The 14,921-nt window shown below is 45.4% G+C and overlaps 1 protein-coding gene across 3 annotated transcripts in view; it reads right to left on the reverse strand.

The window, feature by feature from the left end:
- PLA2G4A (phospholipase A2 group IVA) overlaps window positions 1-14,921 on the reverse strand; it is a 149,414-nt gene that overhangs the window by 120,457 nt on the left and 14,036 nt on the right. The window lies entirely within an intron of this gene.

The raw sequence follows: 14,921 nt of genomic DNA on the forward strand, positions 1-14,921 counted from the left end.
CTATTTTCGTTAAGCAACACAAAATCCTGATGTATAACTAGAGGGATTTTATGTGGGTAATCAAAAGGGTAATCAGGAAAAGAAATTCACTTCCACTTTTCAGTAATAATTACATCATCATCATCATCAAGTGTTACTAAGTTATGCATCACGCTAACAATAATTCGGAACTAGGGCAACATTTGTTTATATTATTCGGGATATCCCACATCAATACAAGTAACCAAGCTGATTAAAGCAGCAACAAAAGTTAAGAGGCCATAAAACAACCCCTTCTTCCCTCACCGGCCCACCCCCAACACACACGCAAAGTCTGAGGACAGATCTATATGTAACCTTTGCAGGATGCAAGGAACTTCATCTTCCACTGGCAAGCAACTTCACTGGCAAGCAACTATGCAATACGGCCTGAACACATGAATGGGGTGTGTGTGCCTGTGTGTGTGCACGCGCGCAGGCACATGCAGGGGAGGCCCTGCATGTGCCTGCGCGCGTGCACACACACAGACACACACACCCCATTCATGTGTTCAGGCCGTATTGCATAGTTACACCCACTGAGAGGTGCAGCCTTCGCCGATTTGGGCAGATCTTTGCATTTGTGAAACAGTATAGGAGTCAACCACTTTAGAGTGGTATGATGACAGCATTCAGACTGCTAAAGTAAAATAAACTGACCCTTAAATGGCTTCAAACAGGATAGGCTCTGTCAAACATCAAGAAGAGATTCTGTACATATGGAATTGCCTCCATGAACACCTCCCTCTACAAGTCTCAGATATTCAAGATGAATGTTCAGATGGTACACTTCACAATGCGTAGTTCATAAAAAACACTCAACTGGCGGAGCACAAATACATCCAATAAGCATTATTAAGTATTTATAGAAAGTACAGGCACTCCACCTGAGTGCTAAACTTACAAACCTGTACATACAAACAAAGCTCCATAACATATTACAGTAAGGAAGCCTGCAATTTACAAACGCCAACCTGCACATACAGACAAGTTGTTGCTCTTGGGAACTACAGTATTCCTAGTGTTGAACATCCAACTTAAAAATGAACTTTTGGAAAACAACCTTTCTGGAAGTTGGGGGCTTCCCATCTATATATTTAATTCTCTAAGATTTACCCGTGGCTAATCCCATGCATGGCAGCTCTTGTGAGAGTTTGGAGAGCTGCCAGATAGCCACAGGTATGGGCAGGAGGGAAGAAAATGATGGTGGCGGCAGCAGCCATTTGGCCGGCTAGCCAGCTGGCCAGCAAGGAAAAAAGGCAGCGGCAGGGACAGAAGGGTGATGTGTGGGTGGAAGAAGGCGACAACGGCGGGGGAGGGGATGATGGTGGGTGGGCCAAAAGACAAGAGCACCGGGGGGGTGGACGATGGTGGTGGGTGGGCGGTGGAGAGGGTGGCACAGCCTTCCTCTCCTGCCCACCTGCCAGCCAAAAGACAAACGCACCGGGGGGAGGGGGAGACGATGGCGGTGGAGAGGGCGGCACAGCCTCCTTCTCTGGCCTGCCTGCCGGCCCAAAGACAAGAGCACCCGGAGTGGGGGGCAATGGCGGCAGAGAGGGCAGCACAGCCTCCCTCTCCGGCCCACATGCTAGCCAAAAGACAAGAGTGCCCGCCGCCCAGCGGGGGGCGGAGGAGGGGAAGCGGTGGCCAGCTGCGGAGACAGAATGAGTGGGGGGGAGAATAAACTGGGCCTGGGGGGGAGAATGAAATGGGGCTGAAGGGGGGGGAGACGGAGAACTAGGGGCACAGATGCTCTATGCTAGGTCAGCTAGTACTTACGAATGTGTGCCTGTGATCGGTTTTAAAGTAGATGAAGCTCAAAAAGACAGAACAGATGACAATGGGAGATTCAATAAGCTGGATCCATGGAGTGGGGAGGAACCTATGGGATTGCACTTTCCTGTGTGAAGTGGACCCTTCAGGCATGATAGACTTTCCTTCCTTGTTGCAAGGGCAAGACTAAAGTTCAGCCTACTTCTAAGGCTGTCATCATGATCTCGTACTACTTAATATTTAAATCACATTTTATATAATTAACTCAAGAGGCTTTTGGCTACCAGTCAGGAGAACCTCAAGACAGTTCTCCCTTCACATGAAGTTACATTTAAGCTAGTTTTGTGCGCATTGTGACTCAACAAGCCAAGCGTCATCCACCAAAGGTTCAAGAAATCTCCTGGTTTTGCTGCCTGAAACTGCAAAAACAGGTGGGGTGCCACTTGGCAGGCCTCAAAATATGGCTGATGGGACATTCAGGGGTGTAGCCAGAGGAGAGGGGGCCTGTGTTCACCCTTCTCCCTGATGGGCCCTCGGAGTGAGGAAGATAAGGAAGAGAATGGGGAAGGGTGGAACTGGGGGGCCTTCAGGATCTGGGGGGGGACTGGGTTCTTTGAACCCCTCCGCTCAATCATTCCTACGCCCCTGGCGCCATGATGGCTGATGGGCCATTTTTGCTTGGGTGGGCCACAAGCTGTGCAAGCCTGTTCAAAACTTGTGTAAAAGATAAAGAGCCGTTCTCTTAAAAGACTGCCTTCCCCATCCTGTAGGAATGCAATGCAACCGGACCAGCCTGTCCAGCTCATACAGCCACAACAGATGACTAAGGGCATGAACTGATAACCATTTTAGTAGGGTCAATAAGAAACCCAGATTTTTCACAATATGCTGGACAATGTACTGTATTGCACAATAAGTGGTTCGTGGAGTATTTAAAGTGCTTTCTTCTGATGCGTCAGACATTGGTCACCATATGAGACACAGATCCCCAGATTAGATTCAGCACTCATAGTGACTGCCTGTCACTACTTCTCTGCTTCTTAAATATCCATGTCTCTCCCCAAGACACTGATGGTGTAGTTGGGTGGCCAGATATAAGAGCGCTCTTGTGCCTTTAATAATTGTACACAAGGGTTTTTGGCAGCTGCAACTTTTTTGACCTCCACAGGACAGACTGCTCTTGCCAGAATTCCTTCTTTGACACAGCTCTTAAACATACAAGAGCCCTATCTTCCTTTGCAGCTGGTTGCTCTGTGGCGCAGCCAGTTTGGATTGACCAGCATGCTTCAAGAACAGTTATGAAAATAACAATTTCTTCTTGAGTAAAAATGACATGTGGCGTTTGAACAACAGATCCCCAAAGCCACATGGTACATCTCTTTTGAAACTGATGGGACTTTCAAAAGCAGTTTCTGATATGGCACGGGGCCATTCAGAGGGAGGCCGGGGATTCAATCCCACTGAATATGCCTAAGCCTTTGGACACATTTAATGTAGCTCTTTGGATCCCAACCTTATTCTGTTTCAAGTTCACACATCACAACATTTAAGGAGACTTATGTTACATAGTAATTTTCAATACACAAAAGATCAAGATGCAGAATTGAGGCCTGGGGTGCCCCCTTTTTTCCTGCATAAAACTTCTGAATACCAACATTGCTTCATCTCTCTAGTCCACGAATGACACCATTCTATTTTCTTAAGGTCACCATCCTATGAAGCACACAAGCACCCACTCAAGTCGGGTCCCCATAACAACGTTCCAAAAAGGCAAGATAGAAGTTTATTTAAATGTATTAACTTTTGGGGGAAACCACCAATATGTAGGGGCGGTTCTCTGCTGCCTGGTTTTTTAAAAATGTGATTTCCCTTAATTTCCCAAAATTTAAAAATTTATTGTGTTGTCAACGGTTACTCATAGCATGCCTATAGAAAATAGGATCACTGCTGTTCTAGTTTTCCTTTTTTTAAAAAAAGTACTTTAAAGTTAGTTGCAAACTTCAATCCTGGAGAGAGACTGAAAGCACACTCTGATTGGCTGATGTGCTTATTACATCATAACTCTGCTCGTTTTGTGGGACAAAAACTGCAGCTGGCTACTCTGTCTTCATCTTCTTCTAACTTAGCTGCCAAGCAAGACCCCCAGACAGTTAAGGTGAGCAAAGAGAAAGGTGGGGGCTGCTCCTTCCAGCTACTGTTATTTATTATTTATTTATTTATTTATTTAATATATTTCTATACCACCCAAAATGCAAGTTCTCTGGGTGGTTTACAAAACAATAAAAACACCCAATAAAAGATTAAAACATTTCAACAATTAAAATTAAAAGTTAAATCTATTTAAACTCAATTAAAACACAGTTAAAACAGTATCTAATTAAAAGCCTGGGTGAACAAATGCGTCTTGACAGCCCTTTTAAAAGTTGTAAGAGATGGGAAAGCTCTTATTTCAGCAGGAAGTGTGTTCCAAAGCCTCGGGGCAGCAATGGAGAAGGCCTGTTCCCGAGTAGCCACCAGACGAGCCGGTGGCAACTGTAGACAAATCTCTCCAGATGATCTCAATGGGCGGTGTGATTCATAGCTAAGAAGATGTTCTCTTATATACCCAGGGCCCAAGCTGTTTAGGGCTTTATAGGTTATAACCAAAGCCTTGTACTCTGCCCGGAAACTTACCGGTAGCCAGTGTAGATGTTTTAGGATAGGAGAGATATGGTCTCTCAAAGATGACCCAGAGACCAACCTGGCTGCTGCATTCTGAACCAACTGCAGTTTCCGGACTACGTACAAAGGCAGCCCCATATAGAGTGCATTGCAGTAGTTAAGTCTGGAGGTGACCGGCAGATGTACTACTGTTATGAGATCATTTATCTCAAGAAATGGATGCAGCTGAAGCTGACAGAAAGCACCTCTGGCCACTCCCTCAACCTGGGACACCAGGGAGAATTTTGTGTCCAGAAGCACCCCCAGACTGCATACCTGTTCCTTCTGGGAAAGTGTGACCTCATCCAGAATAGGCAGATCAAAATAGTCTCTGGAGTTCTGACCCCACACAATAAGTACCTCCGTCTCATCTAGATTCAGTCTCAGCTTATCTCTCATGCAGCCCATCACTGCCTCCAGGCAGGCATTTAGGGAGATTATGCCTTCTCCTGATGACGGTGACATGGAGAAATAGATTTGGGTGTCATCAGCATACTGATAACACCCTGCACCAAATCTCCTGATGATCTCTCCCAGCGGTTTCATGTAGATGTTAAACAACATTGGAGACAATATGGAGCCCTGAGGGACACTTTCCACTGATCAATCTGCTTTTGCAGATTTTGCAGGCTGCTAACATCTTGCCTTGATACTGCAGCCCTTTGGTGTATGAGGAAGTCACAACTCCTCATTTGGGTTGGGATTTGGGTGGGATATTAGGGGACACTAAGGGACTTTTTCCTACCACCATCTCTGGGAGTGGGAACGGTGTAGTGGGAGCAGAAGGCAGGGAACAGCAACAGTGCAAAGGCACAATTACTAGGTCAGACTGAAAGGCCATGGTAGCTGTTTCCTGAGTCTCTCCCATTTTCATAAAGGGAGAAATCCCTGAGTTGAGAGGGCCAAGAAGATGAAGGGATGAGCAGAGCAGGAGAGGGCTGGCTAAGAAGTGGGGGGGAAATGAATTGCCTTTTACTTGTTTGCGGGGCACTTCATCTGGGGTTCAAGAGATATCAGACACATCTGCGGCACTAATTAAATTTTATGTAAGGATACCATCCTGGCCAAGAAAGATTCCATCTGTCCTGGAATCACTGCTCTTTAATCCTGAGTGAATGAGGGAGGGCACTTTGCAGTTAACGGTAATGAAAGAAACACATTCGGCAGTTAATGGTGGTTCTTTTAAAAAATGCATTCTGTGCATGTGTTGGCATCATTGTTAGTTATTATTACACAAATTCCTGGGCTCAACTTGACAGCAAATTTCAAGGTATATCTCTGCATGTTGTGGGGGGGAGGCAGTGCCCCCCTGTGGTGGCATGTGTGTTCACATGTGCATGAACCCACCCCTCACTCACTCCCCATCATCAGGAGGGACCACCAAGCTCCCCACTTCTCCAGGCTAGGGATTCCACCGCTGCCATAGCCAGCCACCTGCAACCGCCGGCCGCATCCTTCGGTGACTCACCCAGCTATGCCCCCCCTCCTTTCCATTGGCTGGGCAGAGCCAGACAAGCCACCAAAGAAGGTGGCTGGTGGCAGTTGCAGATTGTAGCTGCCTGCTGCAGTGGGAGCCCTGACGTGGGGGAATGGAAAGCTGTCCAAACAACAGGGTATTTAAGATAACATTTTCTTTGCTATGAGCCCCATCACCCATTGAGATCATCCGGAAAGGTATATCTGCAGTTGCCACCAGCTTGTCAGAAGGCTACACAGGGATGGGCCTTCTTTGTTGTTTACCCAAAGACTCTGGAATGTGTCCCCTGTTGATGTTGGGGTTTGTAATTATTTAGCAAAGCGCCAAAAGAAGCTACCCACTCCAGTTACAGAGTAGAATGCTGAGTTTAGTTGTTGCAGTTATTTAAAGAACATGCATGGAGATTGTTGTACAATCTAAGCTGAATAGGTTTATTGGTGAAGTACATCTGAGATAGGAAAGACCTAGTCCTATCTATCAGCTACATCATGGATAGGTAGGGAGAAAGAGAGATGTTTCCATCTTCTTTCTAGGAGGAAAGGAAGAGGACTGACTCACTAGGAGGGAAGGAAGAGGACTGACTCACACACTTCCATCTTCTCTCTAGGAGGAAAGGGACTGATTCACTACAGGAAGTACCTGAGGAATCAAGGCAGGGGTCATAGAGTAGAAGCAAAGCAGGGACAGGTAAGGAGACCCTCACTAACTACCTCTACTCCCAATGACCCAAGTGGTCATTAGGCTAGTTGGAGCATAAGGTCAATGCACTGGAATTCCATCTGCAACACCCCTTCTCATCGCCTGTCACACCGGCTCACGATTCCCATCTTCTCATGAAGCATCTGGAATCTGTCTCTGGGCAGTGGCTTATTCAATCCATCTGCCAACATCTCTTCTGTTGGGCAGTACTCCAACTGGACTACCCCTTTTACTTGCACGTCTCGAACGTAGTGATACTTTATGGGAATGTGCTTAGCAGGTAAGGAGCTCCTTATCTGTTTTTTAAACGCACCCCTTCCCTGCTTGCTAGGGAGTGCATGAACAGCTTGTACATATCCCTAATAGACACCTATATGCAGAGTCACTTACCTGGCATTGGCATGTGCTATTTCCCTTACCACCATTTGACCTTTTTGACCAGCTGTCATGTGTTTTCATCTGCTCTACTCCTGTCCCCTTCTGGTTTATCTGAAAAGTTTGCGCTCTCGCACCTTAGGGGATTTTGGTTGCTGAACCAGATACCACCCAGTTCCTGTCAGCTACCCCGCAGGCATCATTTTAAAAGCTGCTCTGCTGCAACCTTTTTGATTTTAAGCACCAGCAGTCTGATTCCATCTTGGTTAAAATGGAGCCTGTTCCTGTTATGCAGGCTTTGCTTGCCCCAAAATGTATCCCAGTGCTTAACAAATCTAAACCTCTCCTCCCGGCACCACCGTCTCATCCCTACATTGAGACTCCCTCACCTCTGCCTGTCTCGCTGGCCCTGTGTGTGGAACAAGTAGCACGTCAAAGAAAACTATTCTGGTGGGCCTGGATTTCAATATGCTACCTAGCAGCCTAAATTTGGCTTCCAGGATCTCCCGACTGCATTTCCCAACATTGTTGTTGCCAACGTATACCATAGCTGACTCCTCCCTAGCACTGCCTAACAGCCTAACTAGATGCTGCATGATGTCCGCAACCTTCTCACCAGGCAGGCAAGTCACTGTGTAGTCCACACGTGGGTCACAAACCCATCTCTCTGTGCCCCTAATGATCGAATCACCTACTAGTAGGAGGCCCCTGATCCCTAGAGGAGTATTATCTGTGTGAGAGGATGTGTGTGCCTGAATCAATCCCTGAATCAAATTATACGTATAATCTCTGAATCAAATTACACATATCAAACTGATCATCCAACAGATCTGAATGACATCAGTTATACTGGATAACAATATCCTGGTTTAGGATTGCCATCTTTTAACTCGGAAAATTATGGACAGGCCAGCCTTTAACCATTTCATTCGTTTGGGCAAAAAAAGACAATGTGGACTTCTCATTACCTTAAAAATCTCCAACAAGTACAGCAGGGTTGGCCCAGACTTGTTCATGCCTGATATACCATCAGCACTATGAAGTGTTTATTGCTGACTCCAACACAAGGAATGGAGGAGCCACAAGCAAAGTATTCAGTTTCCATAATGGGTCCAGACTTGTTCATAAATCCCAGGACCAACCTGAGGCATTTTAGCACCTAGGAGAAATTTCAGGATGTTGCATCTCTTTTACAGACACACACATCAGATGTTGGAGCACTTAAGCTTTACCAATCCCTGCCAGATTCTGAAAATCAGGAAAACAGAGATGATAGGCATTCATTCACCTCATGCTTGTGTGCATGCTGAACAAGTTTTTTTTAAAAAAAAAAAACCTTTAAGAAGCTTTTTTGTAACGTCATATTTTAAGGCCAAAGAGTGGACTGTATATTTTAGCTGAGCCATCACCTGCCTGTCTTGCTGACTAAGAAGCCAATTAGAGCTTTTGCTACATCTAAAGAAATTTATAGCAGCAAATTAATTCCAGCTCCTTCACTGAGTTCCAGAGTGGCTAACAATTTCAATTAAAAACAGCAGTCTTTAAAACAAATATAAAAGAAGAAAGCAAGCAGCAGCAAACATACTAATTAAGACAGCACATAACTGACAGAATCAAAAATAAAACAAAATATTGAAAGGTGCACTTGTACAAAAAAAACCCTGTTTAACTGATGCCTCCAGAAAGAGAGCTAAACGAATCTCCCATGGCAAGATATTCCATAAGCGAGTATTACCACAGACAAGGCCCTTTTCCCTCAAGCCTGCCAACTGCACCTCGGATGGAGGCAGGACACGCAACCAGGCCTCCTCTGAAGACAAGAGTATGAGGCATGGTTCACATGGGCAGTCCATCCTTTAGTTTGCATAGGCAGAAGTGGCCCTTTAGGTATCTGCGCTCCAAACCATATAAAGTTTTAAAGGCCAAAACCAGCACTTTGAATTACACTGAAAACACACTGGGAAGTCATTCCTGCCCGCCACTTTGTGAGTAGGAGCCATTTTGTGGCTCATTTTGACCAAGAGAGAGAGAGAGAGAGAACCACGATTTTTGGCCGATTTTCTATTCTTGGGGGGCACTACGGAGCACAGTAGGGCACTTTACCATGCTTTTTCCTGTTGTTTTAGCAGTTTTTCCACCATCCCCCCACCTTAGGAACATATCCCCCGCGATAATTACTTGGTATTTGCTGTTTCTGTATCTGTGCCACTACCCAGGAATGGAATGGCCGGGAATACTAAAGTTTTCCTGTACCTAAATAACTCAACTCTAAAACCTGCCTGCAACATTAGTACCGAGTTAACATTAGACCTAGTGAAATCATTCAATGTTGCAATAAAAAAGGGTATGTGGTGGTCATAGTGCGAATAAACCTTCTCACAGTGATTGGCTCAGTTACCCTAACGTCACAGAAGAGCAAGTCAGGCTGAACAGCTTCTTGACTCCCACTATTTATTTATTAAATTTGTATACAACCTCACCCAGGTGGCTCTAGCTGGTTCACAAACAGTATATATAACAGAATCTGAGTTGACCTAGAGAGCAAGCAGGGCAGTACAACATTGCAGTATCTCAAACTCTGCTTCTTGCCTGCTAGCTGAAAATCTCAAAAGTTTCTCTCTCTGGCTATAATGCTTTCCTCAGCCCTCACCCGAGACGGATGCAATGAATTCCAGTGGTCTGGAGTAGCCACAAGCCATCAAAAGCCATTAAGCAAGAGCCTTCATTTGTCAAGCTATACTCATGCCTAGACAGACAGCAATTTTGCATATCCAAAGATCATACTTGTATCAACAGGTACACATTTTTATGTATGATAGTGAACCAGTGGGGACATGATAGAGGTGTATAAAATTATGCACAGATCAATTATGTGGATCAAGTGGATAGATGCTGGGAGATTCAGGACAGACAAAAGAAAGTACTTATTTACACAACATATAGTTAAACTATGGAATTCACTGCCACCAAATTTGGTGATGGCCAATCCAGGTGGTTTTAAAAAGGGATTAGGCAAATTCAGTAGCTTCAAATGTGTGGGTTATTGTCATGAACCCAAGCCACTCGGATCACCTATCAGGCCTGGCCAATGAGAGCTCAGGGGATGAGGCATCTGAATAGAGGCCAGACCTCCTTGTTATACCCTTGCAGCACAATCTCAAGGGCCCACCCAGTGAATCAGAGCCAGCGTGGTGGAGTGGTTAGAGTGCTGCACTAGGACCGGGGAGAGCCGAGTTCATATCCCCATTCAGACAGGATACTTGCTGGGTGACTCTGGGCCAGTCGCTTCTCTCTCAGCCTAAGCTACTTCACAGGGTTGTTGCGAGGAGAAACCTAAGTATGTAGTACACCGCTCTGGGCTCCTTGGAGGAAGAGCGGGATATAAAATGTAAATAAATAAATAAATAAAAATAATATTTTAAAAATCAGCATCAGAAGATGAGGAAGGGAATGCAGGAGAGCTGGCACCACCAAAGACCCTAGATCTGGAAGAACCACCGCCCCCACCTTGCCTCCCTTTCCTCCATCTTCTGAATCGGAGGACTCCCTGGAACCACAACCACCTCCTCACAGCCCCCTCTGCCGCAGGAACATGCCGCAGCTCCTTTACAGTGGGTATTGAAAAGAATCACCCCCTTTGATAGACCTTAAATTCTGGTTCCCTTACATCCTGAAATGAAAACACAAAGAAAATTCCCTTCACCAGCTGTACTTATCCAATGCAACCTATAACATCCAACTGAAAAACATCACAATTACGGTCCAGAAAAAGTGTCAGAAATAAAAAACAAGAATTACTGAGATTGAAAAAGGGTCACCCACCCACCCCCAATGTCAATATTTTGTTGAACCACCTGTGGAAAATATGTGGCTTGTTCGGGAGGGTCGCAAGGAGAAAGCCACTTCTCAAGAAAGGCCACATTAAAGCTCATTTGAGCTTTGCCAGAAGGCACCTTGAAGATTCTGATGCCAAATGGAAAAAGGTCTTTTGGTCAGATGAGACCAAGATTGAACTATTTGGCCTCAACACCAAACAGTACACCTGGCGTAAATCCAACGCGGCTCACCATCCACAACACACCATACCTACAGTGAAGCATGGAGGTGGCAGCATCCTGTTGTGGGGGTGTTTCTCTGCCTCAGGGACTGGGGCTCTCGTTAGGGTAGAAGGAAAAATGGATGGGACAAAATACCGTCAGATTCTGGAAGAAAACCTGCTACCCTCTGCCAGACAGTTGAGGATGGGCAGAAGATTCACCTTTCAACATGACAACGATCCGAAGCACACAGAAAATTGACCACACAGTGGCTGAAGGAGAAAAAAGTGAACGTCCTCATGTGGCCCAGTCAGAGCCCAGACCTAAATCCCATCGAAAATCTGTGGGGAGATTTGAAGATAGCAGTCCACCAACACCTACCATCCAATGTGACCGAACTTGAACAGTTCTGTATGGAGGAGTGGGCAAATATTGCTCCGTCTAGATGTGCAAGGTTGATAGAGAAGTATCCCAACAGACTCAAGGCTGTAATTAAAGCAAAAGGTGGTTCAACAAAATATTGACATTGGGGGGGTGATCCTTTTTCAATCTCAGTAATTCTTGTTTTTTATTTCTGACACTTTTTCTGGACTGTAATTGTGATGTTTTTCAGTTGGATGTTATAGGTTGCATTGGATAAGTACAGCTGGTGAAGGGAATTTTCTTTGTATTTTCATTTCAGGATGTAAGGGAACCAGAATTTAAGGTCTATCGAAGGGGGTGATTCTTTTCAATACCCACTGTAAATGACTGCATCCTCTAGAAGAGGTGGGAGAAGCCTGAAACATGGGGTCCTGGAGCAGGCCTATTTAAGAGCTCAGTCCTGAAGGAGCAGTTGCTGAAGCAACTTTGTTGTAAAACCCTGCCTGCTACTGCATGCTTGCCTTGACTCCCTAGTTTCTGACTTTCTGCTTGCCTGACTTTGCCTTTGCCTCCTCCTGCATACTGCGTCTGGCTACTGACCCATTACTAGTCTGGCCATGCTTCTTGCCCATACCTATTGTAGGGAAGTGCACGAACCTGTTCGGAGGCCTTTTTACAAGCCTCTGAACAGGTTTAAAAGACTGGCGGTTCAGCCGGTTTGAAGTTGGGAGGCGGGGGAGGGTGCTTGCCACATTTCCCCCGCCAGCGCTGCAGTTTCAATTTCAATTTCAAATACTTCCCTGCTGCCCCATTGACTTGGACCAGAAGTGACCGAAAATACCTGGTGCATATGCACACGTTGGGCACATGTGCGTGCATATAGCACATGCACCCATGTGCGCGCATATAGCACACGCACTCATGTACACAAGTGAGTGTGGTGTGTGCACACACACATGCCCGGAATGCATGCATATGCGTGCCAGGTACTTCCGATCACTTCCTGTCTGATGAATCAGTGGGGCAGCATGGAGGGTATGTTGCTGCCACGCCAGACCCTTTGAAAGTGCAGCGCCAGCAGGGGAAATGCAACGGGAGGGGTAAGAGCACCCTCCCCCGCCCTTAAGGTTATCCACCCTCGAGCTGCCCCCCCCCCTCCGCCGGTTCCGTGCACACCCCTAAACTATTGGACAGCCTACTGTCAGCCTACTGACAGCCTACATCCCTAACGTATTGGACAGCTTTTGCACATGTTACCTTGTCCTATGGACTACTTTCCGGCTTTGACCCTCTGCCTAACGACTTTGATTTCACAAACCAGTGCTAACCCCGACTAGCTCACCAGTATAAGACAACAGCCATTTTCAAAGGTCTTGATGGCAATGTCTATCCAAAATATGTCTAAATTTCTTTACAACCCAGTATGAGGAGAGAGACAAAATAGAAAACAGGGAGGACACATCCTTAGCAGCACCATAAGACTCGTGATATATGGAGGGTCTTTTAAAAGAGCTGAAGCAGTGTTTCAGGCAACCAGAAGCCCCCTAGAGAGCCAGTTCAAACAAACAGTGGCTGCTACACACAATAGCATTGAGGCCGCCCACAACAAGAATGTGTCCATCCAGACATCACTAAAAGACATGCCGACATAATTTTGGCTCATCCTTTAATTGCATCGAGGAGTGTTCTTCTGAGATGTCCCTCTACATACGCTACAACAACCCTCACATGTAGTTACATGACATGCCAAGAACACATTGGCATATCTTTTAGTGATGTTGGGGTGGGTGTGTTCTCACCGCAGCCCCCACATTATTGCATGTAACATTTGAACCAGCCCTCGGACACTGTGTTTTATGAGTGCACAGATGTCTGTACACTTGCACTTGTTTTGGTGTGAATGACTGTACATTTTATAAGTAAAGCTGGGTACAGGCCCCTCAAATGCATGGTACAGACAGGAAGAGTGCTGCTGTTCCTGTGTTCAGCATAGTGTATGACTAAAGCGTGGGGCTGCCTTTGTATATAGTCTGGAAACTACAACTGGTACAGAATGCGGCAGCCAGATTGGTCTCTGGGACAACCCGAAGGGACCATATAATACTGGTTTTAAAAGAACTGCACTGGCTGCTGCTATGTTTCCGAATGAAATACAAAGTGCTGGTTACTACCTATAAAGCCCTGAATGGCTTAGGTCCAGGGTACTTGAGAGTACCTTCTTTGACATGAACCCTGCTGCCTATTAAGGGACTGGGCCTTCTCTGTGGTTGCCCCAGGGCTTTAGAATGCACTCCCTGTCAAAATAAGAGCTCCCCCATCTGTGATTGCTTTTAAAACGACTCTTAAGACATACCTTTTTTCCTCAGGCTTTTAATTAAAACTAATTTAAAACTGTTTAATTGTTTTTACTCTGTGAAAGTGTTGTCTCTATTTTACTTTTATATTGTAATGTGGATGACATACACTGCCTAGAAATATATCAGGCAGTTTAGAAATACAATAAACACAACTGTACCTGTGTACAGATCTGTATCTGTACATTCATATGAGTGTTCAACATAACACAAGACTTGGGCTAATAAATGGGTCAGGAAGTAGGAACTGGAGGCCTGAACTTGGCTACCACCCTAAGCATGAAAGGACAAGACTGCTTTCAGAGAGCAGTGAGGGCAATTTCATTATAGTGGGTTTGTCCAAACTGTGTCATTACCTGCAGTTATTTAAAAACACAACTTTTCTTTTTGCTGTATTAATCTGCTGTTTTAGTATTTGTATCAATATGTGTTCTTGTTTCCTTTATGTTTTTATTAATAATATTTTATTAGTTTTGTCATTGTAAGCTGCCTTGAATACATTTTGTTAAAAAAAAAAGTGAGGCATTAGGAAGGCAGATGAGCCAGGTAATCTTACCATTTGCCATTTAGGGAGGATGGAGATTGCAAAGGAGACTGCTGGTGCAGAAGACCCAGTGCCCCTCATAAAATGAGATATGTGCCTGTCCCCATTTCCAAAATAAACCACTATGGTAGAAGAGGTCTCTGGCAAAACACCTCTTTGTTTAGCACTGTCAACTGAAGGGGGCCAGGCAACAAATGCCATATTCAGAATATCTAATTTCACACCACATTCATGGATGTATTTACCATTACAATATGACCACACTATGTGTACTGTATAACTTAATTATTCCGGCAAGATAGGTGCAACTGGCCAATATCCATGTTGTTGGAAGTGAAGGACTTTGCGCTGTCTCTTGTCTCAAAGACAGTCGAGGACAGACTAGTGAGTCAGAGGGCTAGAGGGTCAAGACATTGGTCATCCCTTCTCTACTGCTCTGACACTATCCCTTTGGAATGTAGATTGCTACTCTTAGGGACTAACTTCCTTCCTTCCTGCTTTGCACTTCCTCTTCCCCTTCTCTTCCTGTTCCTTCTACCTTGCAACATGCAAGCTCCTCTCCCCTGCACCATGTGTGCAGA

Source organism: Hemicordylus capensis, chromosome 4 (genome assembly GCF_027244095.1).
Source record: "Hemicordylus capensis ecotype Gifberg chromosome 4, rHemCap1.1.pri, whole genome shotgun sequence".
Classification (NCBI taxonomy): Eukaryota; Metazoa; Chordata; class Lepidosauria; order Squamata; family Cordylidae; genus Hemicordylus; species Hemicordylus capensis.